This window comes from Papaver somniferum, chromosome 11 (genome assembly GCF_003573695.1).
Source record: "Papaver somniferum cultivar HN1 chromosome 11, ASM357369v1, whole genome shotgun sequence".
NCBI lineage: Eukaryota > Viridiplantae > Streptophyta > Magnoliopsida > Ranunculales > Papaveraceae > Papaver > Papaver somniferum.
In genome coordinates this window covers 94690406-94708324 of record NC_039368.1, presented here as the reverse complement: position 1 = coordinate 94708324, position 17919 = coordinate 94690406, and the positions used below count along the sequence as shown (strand labels likewise).

The 17919-nt window shown below is 34.3% G+C and overlaps 1 long non-coding RNA gene and 1 pseudogene across 2 annotated transcripts; one reads left to right on the top strand and one right to left on the bottom strand.

Annotated features, from left to right (window-relative positions):
• The window catches only part of LOC113324788, a 28584-nt pseudogene extending 14118 nt beyond the window's left edge, over positions 1 to 14466 (top strand).
• Positions 40 to 3217, bottom strand: LOC113321444. Of its 2 annotated transcripts, none has more exons than XR_003346662.1 (3): positions 2878 to 3217; positions 815 to 914; positions 40 to 368 (listed from the first exon to the last, which is right to left on the bottom strand). It is a non-coding gene; the product is annotated as an uncharacterized LOC113321444 (long non-coding RNA). The 2 variants fall into 2 exon arrangements; XR_003346663.1 differs by having other exon boundaries at positions 815 to 907.
• Positions 14467 to 17919: the final 3453 nt, after the last annotated feature.

Sequence of the window (17919 nt, the reverse complement as noted above, 5' to 3'; positions counted from 1 at the left end):
AAGTGCTAAGGATTTCATTAACTACACTCAAACATTTACTTGATATTTAATCAAAAGTACTGAAAATAATCAAGTTTCTCAAAATAATCATTAAGAATCAAATCAATAAGAAAGTAATTTTACTGAAATCAACTCAGAAAGAATCATTAAGAATCAAACTACCCAAATTACTAAGAAAGAATAGCTAAAAATGAAACTAATAATAAAGTAATCCTACCCAAATTACCAAGAGGATCGTAGGCACTCTACTCAAACATTTTGATCATCTTCATCATATTTTTCATCCTCGTCATCTTCTTTTTTCATCTATGTCAACTGCCATTTCATTATCTTCTTGAGTATCCTCATCATCTTCTAAAAGCACACGCCTTAGGCATAATACATGTTCAAGAATGAGATGATCTTCTTAATAATTGAATGTAAATATCATTTACTGAAACACCCATTATTTATTTTTTTATTTTTTTTAAAGAAAACACCCATTAGTGAAGAAGATCACAATGATGAACTCTTTTGAGTTTTATAAATGGCTAACACACGATTTAAATTTGATAATTTCAATAAGTCACTTTGTAATAAAGCATGAAAATGATGATATCTTATTTTCCAACTGCACTACTTAGTTCAGAGAGCTCGAGACAAATAAACTGATTTGATATATGTTATTTTTTCGAAATGTTTTCCTCATCAAATATGTCTCGTTAATATAGATGATCAAAAACTTAACTAAAATCAAATCAAAAGAGAATATGAATATGGATTCTAAAAATAAAAGAAACATATAAAATAAAATGAGTATATAGTTAGGGTATACCAAGATCTCAAATGAAGGTGATTGAGGTGGCCTTGGCCCCAGGTAGTGGTGACAATGGTACTATTGCGTGCGGTAGACAATGAAGATGGTAACCTGTGAACTTAAAAATTCCAAATCATAAATTACATGAGTAGTGGCGACCATGCATCTTTAGTAGAACAAATAAACAATACCGGGTCAAAAGAAATTTTCAATGAGAGAATAACAAAAATATGTCAAACAGCTTATTTAGTAGTGCGCCCAGCGCCCATGTATCGCACGGCGTGAATTTGGTTGTCCTAACTCTTCATAATTCAACACAGCATAATCCCAAGTGAACAAAATTGCATAAAAGATACTCTTCCTTATGGCCTCCAGATACCAAGCAGTAGCATAGATAATGTCTTCGTAACTTAGATCATAGTTTGAAATATAATTGTAAAAGAAACAAAAAGTGGACAAATGCATTTTTACGCGTAGTTGCTATAAGTGAACACTCGTTAAAAAAAACCCAGCATATTTATCTTAGTATTGCAGCACTTACTCCCAATCAAACTCCGTTACATGAAAATCTTCCACGATAAATGAATCGGACTTTGCTTATTGAGTTAATTTTTACAATATAATATGTGAAGTGTGGGACAAAGACCATAAATCAACAGGATGACCTTCAAAACATCTAAGTTGGGAGCTAATCAAGTGCAGTACAATATAATCCCAACTCTCAACCCCGGAAGTTATCACATATGCCAAGTTAAAATATCAAATTCTCATGGCAAAACGATCATCAGTATAAAAAATATCATTAATTAATATTAGTGTTATGTGCATCTTGCTGTCAGTAGACCTTTCCTTACACTATGATTCATCATCAGACCTTTCACAACACATGGTACATCTTCAGAAGCTTTCCAGCTCTCCTGGCCCTTTCCTCCCGTACTACCTTTACGCAGGAGCTTCTTAGTCCAGGTTTTACATCCCAATTATATTATCTTAGAAAGGGACCGTAACAGGTGAAAATCTCGAAAATTCGTAACGTAATTTGTCTTCTAAAAGCAATTACTACACTAATAGACAGTAAGAGGCAAAAATAGTATTTAGAAAACACGGTTCAACTGTATCTTGTATTCTTGTTCTTGAACATCTACTATTACCTTCTAGTAACGTTATTTTATGATAAGTCCATCAAGTTTTCCACCGATACATAGTGTAGAACATACAAATTGCAAGACACGTGGGATAAAAGAGGCATACGATTTTTGAATTTTGTTGTATTAGTATCTAGGTCTACATGAAGGAGATGACAATAATTCACTGTCACCTGTAACAAAAGCAGCCATATGCAAAAATGGGGAAAGTGTATAATAAGGAGAGTAAAAGGTACAATGATAACAAAAAGAGAACCTTAAAAACTACAGAAACACTTTTTATGACAATTGATAGTTGATACCTTCACCATACGTTGTTGTTCTTAAAATTGAAAGGGCCATTATGCTATCCCAGCAAATCAGAGCGCCTAATTTTATACATGAACGGTATCTACCCTAAGTCATTTTCCATATCTATTATCAATCCTTGTGTTCACATTAGATGAACTATACCATTACTTATGTTGTTTGTTGCAATCTTTGAATGCGAATACAAATTTGACACTAAGCTCATGTCATTATCCAAAATAATACTCACTGCAAGAATGGCATGTAAACTTAATAAACACACGCTTCGGAAGGTATAGGCCTACAGAACAGTAGGCACAATTTCTATGTACATAAAAAAGAAAATCAAACCATATGAGAAAACTTAATAAACACACGCTTCAAAAGGTACTGCCCTTCATGAGCGCGACAATGATCTGTTTATTGTTACAATAGGGTTAGTGTATTAAATCCTAGTACATATATGATCAAGTACAGGGAACATTAAAAAAAGAAATCAAATTATATGAGAAAACTTTCGAGCTTGGATTTTATACGTAAAGTGAGGAAAGAGGAAAGAAACACGCTTAGATTTATAAGAAAAGTGAGAAAAGAACCCAAGTTTGGATCGATGAGAAAAGAAACCCAATTTTGGATCGATATACATACCTTGATTGATAGATAACAGATACATTGGGACCTGGCGTTTATTTCTGATTATGTTTGTACGCAAATAACGATTATGACAGGCTTCATCTGTTGTCAGTGATGGTGTTGGAGAAGGTTGTATATCTCGGCTTTTTTTTAACCATTTTTCTTTAGAGTTTTAGTAGGGTTTCTCAGGGTTTCTATGAGATTTAGTATTAGGATGGAAGAGATGAGTGACAGGTTATGTTCTGGGCGTGTAGGGATGACTTCACCACTGGTATTTGGTGTGCCCGAAGAATTGGCACATAAATCGGAAACCCTCGATTTCTATTGGTAGGAGTTCAGGAGCTCTAGAATTCAAGTTTCTGGCCTAATTTTCAATGTGAGGCCAACAATTTGTACTTAAATTATATATACAATAAAAATTACTTCCCCCAACCAATAGTATTTGCTAAGGGGTGTTTTTGGGGGGCAAAAATACTAAAACAACTTTCCCTCAAAATAAAAATCTAAAAACTTAAAATCAAAAAACAAAATCATATCCCCCATTTCCATCTTCACTTCTTATTAATCTCTTTGAGGTTAGGGTTTTGATACCCAAATATTCCCCATTCCCTTTCAAATTCTAAATTTTCCCCACTTCATTTCAAATTCTCTTATCCTTCTCTGCCGGCTTCTCACTTTGAAAACGATTTCTTCTTTTTTTTTTTACATTCAGAAGTGATGAAGACCATGCCGGAAGTGATGAAGATCATGCCGGTAGTGATGAAGACATGCCGGAAGTGATGAAGACCATGCCGGTAATGATGAAGAAAATGTCGGAAGTGATAAAAACCATGCCGGTAGTGTTAAAGACCATGTCGGAAATATTTTTTTACATCACCTGAAGTGATGAAGACCATGCCGGGAAACGGTGTCGGCATGCTTGGTAACTAACATTCAATGTCGTAACTAAATGTCGGCATGCTCGATAGAAATCTATCAATGTCGATAGTCAAGTGAAAAAAATTTAAGTTTCCTGAATACTTTACATCATGTGCCGGAAAAAAAAAATTTAAGCAACATACTATGCCGGTAGCAGTACCGGCATGCTCGAGAATTAATTAACTGTGCCGGAAGACTGGTTAAAACCAGAAAAAAATTCAAAACGGAATAGGTTTTGAATTTCAAAACCAAAAAAATATTCTGGAAGGGGCTACGCCCCCTCCCCCCGCCCCCCTGCATAGCATATCGACATAGTTTTTTGGTTGAATACTATGCAGGTTTGAATTTCAAAATGGCGGATAAGCTCAGCGCCGACATGGACGTGGTAGGAAAACCATGCCGGTATGGCTGCTTCCGGCATTGTATTCATACTACGTCCATGCGGGCACCGAGCTTTTTCAGCTGCAAAAATGGTGGATTCAAAGAAAAAAAATCAAATTTTGAACCTCTTAACAACAATTCTCTCTTCACAATCATCCTCCGTTTTCACCAAAAAAATGTTCCATTTCAAATACTTTTTCCATTTAACAAATACTTAAGATTTTTCCTAATTATAATTAATCACTAAACCTGATTAGTGAGGGTAGATTAGGTATTAGGTAACATCCTTAGATGAGGGGTGATCCTGATTTGATATTTGGATTCCGTTTTTGCCCTTTTCCTCTATCCCCAATTAATTTCAATATCCCCCAATCGCGCGTTCTTAAAATATGAGCATATTTTCTTGAGTCATGCTAATAGGAGAGAAAGAACGGATTTGAGGAGGGAAGGATTAAGAGGAGGGAGTTACAATTTAGGAGGAGGGATTGACTTTTTACAAAAATACTGAAATATATGAAATATCCTTGAATCTAAGCCAAATGAAACCTAAAATCAACCCGACCCTTACAGGTTTCCTATAAACCCTAATTTTCTTACCTAGCAAATAACACGAACCAGATCGCGAAATCGACATCCAAACCTTACACTTTTATTTTTAAACAGTAAAGCTTATTGCAATTGAACAGAAATGATAACGCTTTCTAAAAATTGGATAAAATAATGTATGAAATTCATGTTGCACAGTTGTCCGTGCCAAAGAAGGAATTGGATAAACCTCCAAAGCTAACATGGTATTTCACGAATCCAACTGTTGAACTCTTAGTTAGTAAAGAATGTTGTTTCCGTTGGATTATATGATTTGAACAATCAAAATTATTTTAGTCAGTAAAGAGATTTTAAATAAGCCATTTAAGCTTTGCTCTTGAACAATCAAAATTATTTTAGTCAGTAAAGAGATTTTAAATAAGCCATTTAAGCTTTGCTCTTGACCATCATACATCTCTTTTGATTTTTCTTCTGGTAGTTGGAGACATGAACGGAAAATGTGGAGAAATTGTGAATATACAATTTTAAAAGGCTTAGTTGATTACTTTTTCTGATTAGAAAAAAAAGTGTTGGTTGATTACTTTTTGATTTCTAAGACTGTTTAATCACCATAGGTTTATCAAACGGTGCCATTTATGATAGGAATAGTTGAAGATAAGCAACGAAAATGGTACTCCATCTGTCCGAAATTATGTCCTAATTTCTATTTTAGTCTGTGCGTTCTATTTTTACACATATTTTTCCCTTAAACTATCAAATATACCCAACTTAATTCAAAATTTTAAATATTATCATCATATATGAGGAAAAAAACTTACTCAATATCTTTGTATTAATTGTCATTCCTTTTTTAAATAAAAACATTTATGGATAGTTATAAAATTTCTACTAATGGGTGCGGGTTAACATGGATATATACATGAGAAAGGATCAAAAAAAATTTATGACAAAATCTCAAATTTATGGTCGAGTATATCTAAAGAGGAAATAATCTACAATTTCAATTTTTCTCCCTCTCAAATAAAAATTCCCAAGGCTCCAAAGTTTTAGTGCAGGAAACCAAAATCAAATGGAGGAAAAAAAAAATCTTATATTGTGGATTTCATAATAAAAGCAATATTTCTTAAAATATTTCCTAAAATAATAATACTATCCAATTTAGATTTTTAACACTAATAAATTTGGTTTTGGTAATAACATAACATAAAATAGGCTAGTCAAGGGCTAGTCATGACATTTTATACGATTTCCTTAATACCTTGATAAAGTCAAAGCGGACTGTTAATTTAGGACGGAGGGAGTATTTTACTTTAACTAGTTTTCAATCTTCTGATGAAAGAAGACGATGTTGCTGAGGGTACATATAGTAATTTAAGATAATTTAAAAATTATTTATTTCCATTTATTTTGTTTAGTTTTGATTCGACATTGACCAAAATTTAATCATTTTCTTTCCCTCCTCAAATCCGTTCTTTCCCTCCTAATAACATGACTCATTTTCTTTCTTGTGATATAGAAGACAGAGAACAAAAGACATAAAGTAGAGGAGAAGAAGAAGGGAGAAACTTTATTCATAAGTGTATATTTACAAAGGTTTGGGACTCTATTTATAGAGTTACATACTTGGTGCCCAAGTAACGGGGTCCCACTAAAGTGGGCATCTACCTAATAAACTTCCATTTATAACACTCCCTCTAGATGGCCACTGTATCTAAGCAATTGCCTCATTAAAACCTTGTCAGGAAAATCCAAAGGGACAAAACCTGAACGAAGGGAAAATAGTACAATTATGAGAAAATTTAGAACAGAGATGGACATGCATATGTTGCCTCGTTAAAACCTTGACAAGGAAAACCCAGTGAGAAAAACCTTGATGAAGGAAAAAGAGTACAAAATGATAGTCCGGTAAAATACCTTTAACTATGATGCTCCCCCTGATAAGTACTTTAATTAAATATTGGCTTGCAAATCTTCGAGTCGACACTTCCCAATTTCGATAGACGAATATCTTGAATGCTGGAGATATCAATGATTTGGTGAGAAATCTGCCAGTTGATGAAATCTTCTTTTGTGTTAGTCTTCTAATAGTAGTGCTCTCGAGTCTTCATGTTTATTTCAATACAGTAAGTAATTGTGTCTTGGATTGCTAATTTCTTAGAGATGATTTGCATAAATAGTTGATGTAGTTTCTTCAACAAAGTGCCCAGATATGAATACCTTATCATACGTGAACAAAAATCGTATTAGTGAGAATGAAATCCAAATTCTTAGGAGATGACTAAGTGGATTTGGTTTCATCAAATGTGGGCATCCACTAAATAACCAAAATATATACAACTCCCCCTTGGATGACCATTGTGTTGAATTAAATTGCCTCATTAAAACCTTGCCAATAAAACCCAATGGAAAAAAATTGGACGTAGGAAAAAGAGCACAATATCAACATGTTAAATAAAAATCAAATGTCAACGAGACGTTGCCTCGTTAAACTTTGTCAGAAAAACCACATAGGACAAAACCTGAAACGAAGGAAAAAGAGTACAACTTTTGACGATTTAAGGATGCTAACTCAACTATACGAGTAAAAGCAACCATCAAAACAATAAATCTAGTATATCTCAAGGACGAGTTTAAGCTAGCATAATTCTAACTGCAGATTTAAGAAAGAATGAAAAATAAAATAAAATATATGCTGCTAAAGCGTGTGTTTTTAAGGACTCCTCAAGAGACCCAAAAAGTTGATAGAATCAACTAATTAATCCGGATTCTTGGTTTTATACTAAATTCTAAAAACACATAGAGGATTGTTCAACCTGACATAATCGAATCAGGTGACTGCCATAATATAATTTTAAAATCCTACTACAAGGATAACAAATTTGAATATGTTCCCAACCACATTTCTTTTGTAAATGCAATACGAATCCTTCAAGGACTACCACGCCAAAAGCATTACATAGGGTGAACAATGTAATATTGAACCAATCTTGGGGTTTGAACATATAACCCTTAATCGCTTTTAAAACGATTTATTTTTCTAAACACGCAATATGACTAACACCAACCTGTAATTTTCAGGCTTGGCACTCTTATGTTGTCAAGTCTATCTAGGATCCTTATATTGCGTCAACCAAGAAATAAAAATAATCCAATCTAATTTGGAATGGATGCCAACCAATCACATATGTTGATATATTCAGTAACTACTTTATATTAATATTCAACAACATATTAATGACGATCCTACACAATTCTCAAGTGTATGCATATCTTGAAAAAAATTCAAATAATTGATGGTACTAGCGCCCGCAGGCAATATAATCTCCCCATCTTCCAGTGAGGAAATATGAACTATGAGAATGTGGGATTTTTGGTAGACTCTATTGGAGCACTATCTGTAGCCTCTTATAAATGCTGCGTGTTTTTTTTAGATGTGATTGGATTTGCCTTTCCAAGAGGCATAAGCTTATAAAAATCATAATGAAATATTTTCGCGCCTTATTTAAGATGGCAGCCTTTTGTTGATTTGATCATGATGGGGGAGAAATTTATATAACTATTGAGTTGATGAGCATCAACATCTGGTAGTGTATAGTCTTCCCCTGATTATGGCGGAAATATTTTCGTCTCACGTATGAAAACAAGTTTCTTAAAATATTATCCGATTAATTCGAGACATATACTTTATTATGAAACTAGGGCTTCAGCACGGGCATTATGCATTTTCCGACATATATGAATATTAAATACTCCCTCCGTCCAAGTTTACTTGCCTAATTTGGATTTTGCAAAAACTTGAAAGAAATTCAAATTACTCCCACATACACCATCGATCTTCCAAATGTTTGTTTAATACACTAGTTTTCATATTCTAGTTTTTGTTTCTTTCTAGATAATTATGAAATTTTAATGGAATATATACCAATTTTTTGGTACAATTTTACTAAAAAAACACAATTTAGGTAAGTAAAGTCGGACGGAGGGAGTATAATATTTATTAATATCAAGTTTACCCTTCTTATCATTACAAAAGTAAAGAAAAACCCGATAAATATTTTTATTCTTTACTCCACAAATCCTTTTCATCATTTTCCGCCTTGACATTTTCGCATACCATGACTATTCTTTCTCGAGTTGCATCCTCAATCCAGCCATGAAATTATATCGGAATTAATTTTTACATATTTTGTCCCCCCCAAAAAAACGTTATTTTATATGTTTTTTAGTTGACAAAGATATCTTATCGATCCTTTGAAATGGTATTAACTTTCTGCATCTTCCTTATTTTAGTGAAGGATGTTAGGATCTTCATGGACCATATGAACCTACTATATATGGGCCAACCACATAGCACTGATGTTATCCCTACTTGACCACTTTGGGATAAGAGGTGTGTGGTTTTAATATAAAAGGCCTCGGTGCTACATAAGGAGATGCCCAAGCTTATTAAGCTCCACATGTACTCCTCTTTCTTCCATGTGGGACTATCCCTAAATATACATATGTGGTTTTTCGCGCCACATACTCCAACAATCTCCATCTTGGCGAGATTTGACCACTTCACCAGTCCAATCAGACTCCATCATATGATTACCATCTGTATATACTACCCATCGATCATGATTATTGTCACTACGCGCCTTGGAATCCTACTCCACCTTGAGTTAATGAGAAGGAAAGTACTAACTCCACCTTGAGCATTTTCTTGCCCACCTAAAATCCTTTTCCACTTGAGAATTAATGTGTGACATTAACTCCACCTTAAGCATCAGTTCAACCTTGAGCATCTCCTTGTCGATCTAGAATCCTGCTCCACTTGAGTTAATGGGTGAGACACTAACTCCACCTTGCACGCTAGTACAATTTTGGGCCTTGTCTGCTTCACCTTGAGTCTGACTCCACTTGCACCCTAAACCGGGTGACATCCGCAACCACTTGTTAGGATCTTCACTAACCATCAGACACTACTCAGGGCCCGACCTCATAACCCCGAACCCCATTTGACCGCCTTGGGATAAGAGGTGTGGGGTTTTTCACTAAAATGCCTTGGTGCTATGTATGGAGATTTCCAAGCTTATTAAACTCCACATGTATTCCTCTTTATTCCATGAGGGACTATCCCTAGCTATACATATGTGGTTTATCGCGCCACATACTCTAACAGCCGAGCGGTACCAAAACATTAAACTATGTAAGTTGTAACAAAATTGCAGCATCTGAACTCATTCTTCTCAAGAATAATTGTGTAGATATTAACAATGTTCGGATCCTTGTTGTGTTTTTCCCCTTTAAGAATAGTCTAAAAAGAGTAAAACCCGGAATTGAATCAGCAATACATAACGTAATTTATGTTTTTACTATTCCATTGACATAATAAAAAGATAATTCATTCACTTAAGCTATAATATTTTAAAATGTTAAGTCATTTCCGATGGCAACCATTTTAATCATATACGATATATTTCTAGTTTTTCAAATTTTCCAGATATATTATGTACATAATTCAATTCGTTGGGAAGAGTTCACCGAACGGAATATAGGTAATGACTTGTCCTTTCGTAACACTGTGGACTTTTCAACATAGTTGGATCCAAATTTGGTAAAAAGCCCTGTATTTTGCGTTCTCGGGTGAGAGTAATCTAGGTATGTCTACCTTCCAGAAAACTGCTGATGGATGACTGCATCAGTATCAGTTGAAAATCCCACACTTTCGGATAACCGCAGTGACTAAGTGGGGGCAATATTCGCGGAGGATCGGGTCCTTACAAATGGTATTATAGTCGACCACGGGTTACCTGCCGAGGGTTAAAGAGTATGCTTGACGGATTGTGTCTGGAAAGGGTCTCATGAGTGAGAAAAAATGCCAGAGTCAAGGATTGAACATATTCCGGAGTCGAGGGCGGATCCAAATTAAGTTGGTGGTACTATAGTACTCCGACTCGGCAGATAGGATTCGTCAAATGGAATATAGGTAATGGTTTGTCCTTTCCTAACACTGAGACCTTTCAACATAGTTGGTTTCATATTTGGCAAAAAATCTCTACAGTTAAGCATGCTCGGTATTGAGTAATCCTGGGATGGATAACCGCAACGCTAGCCATTGAAAACCCCATACTGTCAGATGACCGCAATGGCTAAGTGAGGACATTATCGGTAGCGAGTCATCCATTACATTCTACTACATTACGCTTCCAAATATGAGGTTATTTTTTGCATAAAAATATTAAAATCATGACAATACGCTCTACGAACAATAACAATACGCTCTACTAACAATAAACTCTGTTATCCATCATCATTGAATAAAAATAACGTGAAACCATTTATCAAGAAATACGTGAGACGATGCGAAATTACTCACCGGGCACCAATACTTGCCACCGTCATTATGGCCCACTTATATAATTGTTGGCCAATCTAACTAAGTTTGATACTGCTTTTTTCTTTCAAAAAAAAGTACTTTGAAAACATATTTATAGTAATATTTTTTTCATCCTAGTGTTTAACAGAGATTTCATTAAGTGTTTTTTATGCAAAACACTTCCAAAATCTATAATTTTAAAAGCGGAGGAGAAGGAGCTTTTAAAAGCTTCAAAAGCAAATGATATAGTTCACCCTAATTTCATATTTTATTTTCCAATTCTATCCCATCTTTTTTTATAACCGACAACAATTATCCTTGAATCTATATATCACCAATTTTTATTCGTTTTATTTTATTTTTTTAAAGATAATTATTTTTAATATCAAATTACATTTTATGTTATACTTTATCATTGAAATATACTTTAATTTATCAACAATAAATATTAAGCAATTATTGATTTTTAAAAAGTGGTTAAGAAAAATAATACTTTTTAGTAATAATACTAATTAGAAAATTTAATATTACATATATGTATGCTTTTGTCATTTTCTCACTAATTATAGCTAAACCTGATGTTTTCCCATTAGAATAAATTTGAGCTTTAGTTTATAATTTCCGATCATTCAATTGCTTTTTTCTACATAGCTCGGCACATTAACGTACATCGGAAACTAGGGCTGCACATGGTCCGGTACGGCCCGATTCTCTTATCATCAAACATTATTTATCATGTTTAATTAAGAAAAAATTTATAATGAAAAGAATTAATAGATTATTTATTATGAGCAATTAGTGAACAAACATTATTATGAGCAATTAATAAATCATTCATTATCATCAATTAGTGTGAAATACTAATTAGTTAGGTATTTATTATATAGAAATCATTTACTATATTTATTATATTGATTTATCTTTTCGAGGATATGTCTTTCGACATTAATATATATATATATATAGACATACATATAACGATCAACCATGGATTGGTTTTTGAAAATAAAATAAAAATTATAAGTCAAAATCAAAAGCATTGAAAATATGCAAACAAATCTCCAATAACTTCATGACCTCAAGGGCCAACAAGATAATGATTTAGATTGAAGTGATGAACACTTTCTTTGTCAAAAGAAAATTAAATCAAGATCAATATAATCACTACAAGGACTAACGATATTGGCTAACAAGCCGGGTGTACCCGTTGATCTTTTATGTCCTACCATATTCCAACATCAAGTTGAACGGTCTGAATTTTGGAAGTAGCATTAGGAAAAAAAAAACAATAATATAAAAAAATTGCTCAATATCCCTTGGGAATGCGGCAATTGGTGTTTGCAATTGTGAATACGTAATAATCAATTTCATCCTTTTAGGATCCTTAGAGAAATCTAATTCCAGTTGGTTTAAATGATTCTTTTGAGAAAAATAAAGAAATCACTATCGTATTCTTTGTAAAGAAAAATCTACCTTTTGGTTGATGAATATTTCTTTAAATCAATAACCAAAGCTGGCTAAATGTTCTTAAAAAGCCAATTTTTACATCTATTATAGAAAAGAGATGGGACAAAACCAATATCAATTGGTTTGTACAATTAATAGTATTGTACCAACGAATAAAGGATATCGTCATTTTCATCACCGCATATGGAAAATCCATCTTACGTATGACGGATGGTTTCTTGTAAATAAATGGAAACCAAAAATAAAATCACATGATCTAAATCCAGCGGATAAAGATACCAAATTTAATTGGTCGTAGGTTTTTCAACCATGCATATGATGCATTACTGTAAAGGTAGTCAGATTACGACAACACTATTACAGTTTCATTAGGATAATAGAAACCGTAAACCATCGTTTGATGGATTTTGTTTTTCTTTCTCTATGTAAAAAGATTAGAGAAGAAAGGAGATCAATTTACTTGGTAAAATCGATCACCCACGACCCATAATTATGAACCAATATTTTTAAGATTAATCTAAAAGATTTTAGCTGCACCCAAAAAAATAGCCATCCAAAAGAGAAGGTATTATTGGCCATAATATAGTCATTTTCCGAAAACAAAATAAAATTAATTAAGTTAAGAAGACAGCGTAAGATTCAAAGACAGAAAATAAAGAAAACAAACTCTGTGCAACAAAGAGTGACGCGTTGTGTAGGTGGTTGGTGGCCTTCTATCAGTTTAGTTCTTATGATCCCGTCGAGATAACAGGAGTCTGTAGCCCGAATATGCAAGCGTCTGTTCACCCTTTCACGGGTAGTTAACTATGTGCTCTCTCTGGTCGCCATGTAAGAGACCATAATAGTTAAATCAACCTAAAAAAAATTCCAGTGAAACATAGTTAAGATATGTTTAACAAATCAAATCAAATAAGAAAAATTAAAAAAACTAAAATCAAACCAAACGGAAAAGTTTAGTACAGATGAGTTAATCTTCTATGCTTTTGTTTCTTAACAGTGACTCCAAAGCTCATCGTAGAGCATGCTGATAACGTCTTGTGATTATAGAAGACAGCGAACAAAAGACATAAAATAGAGGGGAATAAGAAGGGAGAAACTTTATTTATAAGTGTATATTTACAAAGATGTGGGACTTTAGACTTACATACTTGGTGTCCAAATAATGGGATCCCATTAAAGTGAGCATGTAACTAATAAACTTCCTTTTATAACATTCTTGGTATTATGATATATATTTTTTATTTTCTTACCATTCTCAGGGATTTCATTCTAATTTTAACATATCATTTACTATTTTGATTCTGTGTTATTGTCTTTTTGCGGAACGGAGCTAGTTCCATTCGACAAATTCCCCAGGACATTGGATAAAGCACATGGCAAACTAGGAAGCCATCATAAACAAATTCTCAAATTCGAGGTCCATGAGACAGAATCTTTTTTTTTTTTTTGATGCAAGGAGAAAGATTTTATTGCTTGATGAAATAGAAGTACTGAGTTTTCCTCTGCCTGTATTACATTAGCAATGAAATTTGGTGGTAAACCCATCCAAGACCTACTAATTTTAAAAATTCTAGAATGCTTTGCCAGGCTATCTGCTGGCTTGTTATTTTTACTCCTAATGAATTTGCATCTCCGTGTTGGATGATGGCAAAGTTTAGACCTAATCTGTAAAACAATGGATTGATTCTCCCAAGCTACCTTTTCCAAGTCTTGAGTCACTGCTTCTACCACAGCTTGCGCATCAAGTTCCAAGCATACATGCTGCAGATGTAACTCTTCTGCCCACTCTATAGCTTTCAGCAGTCCCTCGCATTCAACTTGCTCCGCATTCAGGTGTATGTCTGCATAGGTGCATTGAGCTTGTTCAAACTGCCCTGCAAAATATCGGAGGAGTAGTCCAATGCCAGAATGGTTCAAATCAGTTTTTTTAAAAGCTGCATCACAACATATTGAATAGAATGGACTTTCAGGTGGTATCCAATTAGTTTGAACTGGGATATTGCTTATGTCTGTCATGTTTTCACAGACATTCATCTTTCTCATTTTCCTGCCAGTGGTCGAATTAAGCTGCTGAATATTTCTTATCACTGTGATGTGGTTTGGCGTGATATTGTCAAACACATTTCGACATCTTGCCTTCCAAATCTCCCAGACCGTATGTGCCATCTTAGTTGTCCAGTCTTCATCTAGTTTATTCATATCATCCTCAAACCAGCTTTGGATCCAATCAAAAATGGAATTATTAGCTCCTTGTACGCTTCTTCTTGCTCCAGGAATTGATAGCTGTATTGCGATTGAGAAAGAACACTCCATCAACATATGTGTTGTACTTTCCACACTTTGCTGGGAAGTTTTGCATTGCGCACCAGTATGCTGCATTGGCCTGGCAAGCCTCTCATTACTCGGAACAATATCAGTAGCACACTTCCATGAGACAGAATCTTAAGTGCACTTCTTCATTCTCAGTTACACGAAAAGTTACTCCTAATGTGGAGTAATAGAGTTTTACATCTGTTTCCATTCATTCCTTTTCTTGTTTGATATGGATAACCAAACTTTTCTGTACTTCATCAGCATACAATCCAACTTCTCTACTTGCGGGGAACTTGTGCATAGCTGAGAGGCATTGTTTTTCTAAGTTTAAGGGTATCTGTAACGTGTTTTTGCAGAAAGTTTTTTGGTTGTATTTAGGTCCCCCCGTAGGGCACCAATCTCTGAGCATGTTGTCCATTTTGCTTCCTCCCTGTAATGGATGTGGGAAAGCTCATGAAACATGGGAATAAAATGGCTACAATTTTTGGGGTTGTGTTTTGGAAGGTTCTCCATAAGTTTGGAATCCTATTATTGGGGATTCAATCCTCTGGGATTTGGGGACTTCATAGGATATTTAACACCTAGTTAGCAATTCGTGATAGGGATACGTACGGGTATTATACAGATTTGTGAAAATGGATTTCGGTCAAAAATCCGGTCAATGGATCGTGATTCGGTAGTAATACGGAACGTCATACTATATATAATTCGTTTTGAACATATGAATTCGGGACGAAAAATTTGGCAATACAGTAATTGTAAAAAAATATATGTATACCAAGAAATTTGGGGAGAATACGATTTGTTGTAATAAATATATATATATATTAATATAAGTACCATTAACACCAACAAGCCGTTGATTCAGTGGAGAAGAAGCAATTTCAAGGAGTACTGCTGCTGGGGTTAGACTCCCTCTACCGAGAAACTTTTGGAAAAAATGGAAAATAGATTTTGTGCCTTATAAGAGTAAGCCCAGTAGATAAATCGCGGAATTTGCAAAAATCAAAACTAGGACAGGCGTAGAGATCGGGAACGACCGTTCGCGAATGATTCAGCGAATTTCTAACTAGGATCTAACATCCTAAGTGTGGACAAGGGGGACTTCGTTCATATGAAAAGTCAAATTTATCCTTTAATCATTATTAAGCCTAAAATCAAAACTAAATCAAATTTCAAAACCAAATTAATTCACCAACCCATTTTCCTCTTCTTCTTCTTAAAATTAAACAACAAAACCTATGATAAAAAAGTTTAAATCTTCATCGATTTACAAGAATATTTATTAAGATTGATTCACGGTATAACAAGATCAGGACGATTTGTACTGAATCCATCATCGACTTGTTATGATTCTAATGTTTATAAAAATGTTGATCCGCAAATTTAAGATTCGGTGAATGAATCTTTCCAAATGAATGTGTCCAAACACTAGAATTTGTTAACAATCGAAAAACCCACCGTTTTTTTAACCGTTAGATTGTCTTAATATGTAAGATTGATGAATTAAGGGTTTAGGAAATCTTCTTATGGGCTGATTACGGCTAGGAGTTCTAGTCGACCAAGCCGAAAATGGGTGGCTACGGTTAGGAGTTAAAGAACTCCTAGCCGTGAAGTATCTTACGCAGTTGAGACTATTGTAGCTGTTAGTTTTTCTGTATCTGCAGAAAACTAGAAAATTTTCTTGACCTCGGCTAGGAATCCCTCACCGTAAATTTAGAATCCCAACTGTGCCACCAATTTTACGTTGTATTACAACCTCAGATCGAGGTTTTTTGCAGTTTTTCTAACCGTGAGAAATTTTGGCGGTTGGGTTGGAAAGCATTTTCCAGCCATTAAGCCGAAATACGGATGGGTTTGGTATTATTTCCTAACCGTAATGGTCTGAATGAAAGTTAATTGTTTCTCTATTCTTATATAATTGTGCCATTTTTAGCAACGAATGAAAGGGAAAGACCATACATATTTCATAGAATTTCATTGAAACGAAAAGGCATGTGTATTTCATAGCATAAAATTTAAAGAAAAGATCATTACATTGTGAACATGGTCTCAATTATAGTGATTGAAATCAGTATAAGTACTTTCTTCTAAGATATGATAACAACCGTGAAGGTCAAACTTCTTTCCATAGCCATCCTTATAATCGGCTATCTCGGACTGAACAAAAAAAAACAATTCTAAGTTAGTATTATTCAAAACAAATTTATTATTGACAAACTTACTCTTTGTACACGTGGCATATTGGGATTGTTTTCCTTTATGGTTTTCATTTCCTCTTTGAAAGGTTGTAATCCTGGAAAGAGCTGCTTGAATCTTTTCTTAATGAGTTTTATCGATCTTCCATTACGATTTCCGTCTAACGCTACAAAAACAAGACGCACACGGTTCCAAAAGAAATCAGAGGTTTCATCTATATAAATGTAAACATCTTCATAATACTTTGCTACCGTAAGCCACACCCTGACGATTGCAACATCCTCCTTGGTAGTGTAGTGACCACGTTTCTTCCTCTCTTTTTTTGCAACAATTAGAGGTTGGAAGTTTGTGAAAGGGAGAGTTTTTGCACAAATTCTTTATTGGAGAAGGAATATTTTATAGCAAAGAATGACCAAACGACTAGTTTTTTCAAAAACTAGCCGTTTCTCAAAAAACTCAATGCAATAAGTCAATGCAATTGAATATTTACAACCAGAAAACATGGAAAGACCAAGAAATAAATTGAATGTCTGCTGGGTTTTAACCCTGACCAAGCCGTAAATCTGAACACAGGTATCACAGGTGGCTGTGACGTATTTAAATCGGTTGGGAAAGTTCAGACTTACGGCTGGATAAGGGTTGAAATCCAACCGTCAGACCTAATAGGGAATGGTCATTCCATGAATCCTGACCGTAAATCTGGGATTTTATAAGATTGACATGGAAAGTTGTAGATGGGGAAAAAACGATTTGTTGGTTTTTAGGGAAGTGAAGAGACGACCGTGCGGACGAGACTCCTCAATCGAGCAAACTGCTTAACCTCAACCAGATGCACTACACGGGAGTGCTTTGAGTTCGATAGATCAATCCGT